Here is a 3,334-nt window from a genome sequence, read left to right as displayed (position 1 = left end):
TTTAGGTAAGTTTTTACATAATAATTTTACCTTTTGTATTTGTATTTGGTCTTTTTTATCAAACTGATATTCTATATCTTTCTTTAATTTTTGTTGTAATGGTTTTAAATTCTCTGCTAATTTTGGTATGTATTCTCTTACTTGATTTACTAGTCCTAAGAATGATTGTAATTTCTTTTTTGTGTCTAGTTGTTCATTTGAGTTAATTATTTTTTGTACTATATGTGTTTGCATTTTTATCAATGTGTATTCCTAAGAATTCTATTTGATTTTTCATTATATCTGCTTTCTTTTTACTTAGACTTATACCTGAATATTCTATGATGCGTATAAATTTTTCTAATAATCTTATATGTTCATCTTGTGTTTTGGAATATAATAATATATCATCAATGTACACTACATAATTTTCTATTTGTTTAAAGTAATTGTCCATAAAGTGTTGATATCTACTGGTGCGTTTTTATATCCAAATGATAATACATTCCATTCATAAAATCCTTGTGGCACGGTGAATGCTGTTAGTTTTTTAGATTCTTCTTCTAGTTTTAAGTGATAAAATCCTGATTTACAATCAAATTTGCTAAAATAATTATATCCTTGTATTTGTCTTTTCTTTAGTATTTTATTTGGTATCGGATAATTATATGTTTTGGTTTTTGCATTTAAATTTCTATAATCAATAACCATTCTGCTTTTTCCTCTTTTTTGTTCACTATACTTATTTACGATAAATGCCGGGCATGTGTGCTTACTATTGCTTTCTTGTATATATCCTTTTTCTAGTAATTCATTTATGTGTATCCTAAATTTGGTTAAATCATTAAAATTATACTTTAATGGTTTTTGGGTTATTATACTATTATTATCAATTAACTCAATTTTTACTTTTGTTTTATGTTTCTCCCATCCTTGTAGAGGATCCTCCCTATATAATAATTCTAACTTATCTTGAATTATTTTTACTTTATCTATAGAGAATATAATTAATTCTATTTTAGGGTCTTCTTCTTTTATATTTTCTAATTTTTGTGTAATTTTTTCACTTCCTTTTATCCATTCTGTTGTTTTTCATTTTTTATTATTTACTCTTTTTGCTCCTTTTTTTGTTTACACGGTGTCGTGAACCACCAGTGTGTTTTTGTTATTATATGTGGGTATAATTTTTCTAAAAATGGCTTTCCTAATAGCATATCTTTTGTAGTTAATTCAAAGTTATATATTTCTTCTATAGTTAATATCTTATCCCATATTTGTATTTTTATATTTTTTGCCTTATATGTAATCATGCTTCCTTCATTATTAAATCCTGTTACTACTATCGGTGTTTTTAATTTTTTCCACTTATCTTCTGGTAAACAATTGTATTTACATGTATTAGCTTCTGCGCCCGTATCGATCATTGGTGTATAATATCGGTTGTAATATCCTTCTATTATTATCTTTGCAAGTTAATATATTTTCATATTTTTATTATACTAAAGTCCTTTTTATTATTACTCTTTTATTTTCATAATTTATTGTTAACTGTTTGTCTTCTAGATTATATGGTTTTACTTGTTCTAGCCATTTTATTCCTAAAATGATATTTTCATTTCCTTGATATATTTTGAATTTTATCACTATTGGTACTCCTCCAATGATTATTTCCTTTTATGTAGTTTCTTCGGTATACATTAATGCTTTTGGTAGTTCGGGGCATGATTGTTCAATAGTTATTATTTCATCTTCCGTCACTAATTCTCTCGTAATATAGTTTTCTTCTCGTCCTGTATCTATTAATATTAAATATTTTCGTTGTTCCATTATTCCCGTTATGTAGTAATGATGTGGTTTTATTTCTTCTTCCATTGATTTTTGTGGGGTTTTATCTATTCTTCTTGAGGTACTCATTTTTTATGATATTTGGGGTATCTCATTGTTTATTCTTTTTGATGTGCTTAGTCTTTCTTTTACAATTTCTAAATCTTCTTCTATATCAATTTCATTATAACTATAATCATTTCTATCTATGACTGTAACTATCCTTTCAAAGGGATCTTCTATTTTTATTTTATCTATTTTATTTTTTGCTGTTATTTTATGTTTTGTTGTTAGAACATATAACTTTTTACATCTGGCTGTAAATATTTTACTTCTTGGGGCTAGTTCTACCCCTGACATTCGCTAGTATAATACTAGTGATTTATCTATATTTCTGTCATTTATTACTACTGAATAGTTAACACTTATTATAAATTTAAATTTTTGGTATATGAGGTTACCTCTTACTGCACTTATTATACTTTTTTCTATGGGTTGTATAATTCTATCATCCACTAAGTATATTTCTATGGGTGTATCTATTTCTTCTCTAAAACAAGCTTTTATTAATATTTCTGTTCCTCCTAAATGTACATATTTAATTGTATTTTTAGGTTTAATATCTTGTATTTCTTTATTTATTATTCGTATTTTGGCATTTCCTTTAGTGTATTTGCAATCTATGATATGTTCTCTTTGACTTACTACATAATATTCTTCTTTTTGTCGTTTAAACCAGTTTCTTATTGTTGGTATTTCGAATATTTTTGCTACGCTTAGGTCTAATTCTTTTCCTTTTATTTGTTCAAATATACTATTATCAAATATTATTTTTTGTTCTAAAGATTCTTCGTCTTGATGTTCTTCTTTATTTATTATTTGTATGTCTGCTTCAGTCATTTGCTATATTATAGAATTCGTTATCTGATTCTATTTCTATGTTTTTATCTATTTCATTTTCTGATATTTCATATATGCTATCTTCACTTTCTAATTCATAATCTATGTATTCTATCTGCGTATATTTTTCATCGTCTATTATTATTTCTGATATTTGTTTTTTCTTTGGATTTTTAGGTAATTTACAATCTCTAGCTATATGTCATAATTTTCCACAATTACAACAAGTACATTCCGTTAGTTTTCTTTTTGGTCTATATGGTCTTTTGATTTTGTAATTTTTTACATAGTACCTTCTTCTTGGTTTTTATATTTATATTTTGATCTGTATTTTTTATTATATTTCTTTTTATTTTTATAATACCTATCCGTACAACCAAATTGAGGTGTTATTTTATTTTTGCAACATGCCAAGTTTTTTACTAATATTTTTTTCCATTTTTATTTCTTCTTTATGTTTTTCACATAGTTCCATAAACCATCGTTGCAAGAATTTCATTTTAGCTCCTAAGGTATCTGTTAATTCTGCTTCATTCCAACTTTTTATTATTTTTGAATTAAAAGGTTCTGGTAATTTTGTAAAATATAATTTTCTTATTTCTTTACTTTCTTCTGTGCTATATGTTTCTTT

The sequence above is a fragment of the Solanum stenotomum genome, chromosome 5 (assembly GCF_019186545.1).
Source record: "Solanum stenotomum isolate F172 chromosome 5, ASM1918654v1, whole genome shotgun sequence".
In the NCBI taxonomy this organism is placed as follows: domain Eukaryota; kingdom Viridiplantae; phylum Streptophyta; class Magnoliopsida; order Solanales; family Solanaceae; genus Solanum; species Solanum stenotomum.
Note: the sequence above shows the minus strand (reverse complement) of the source record.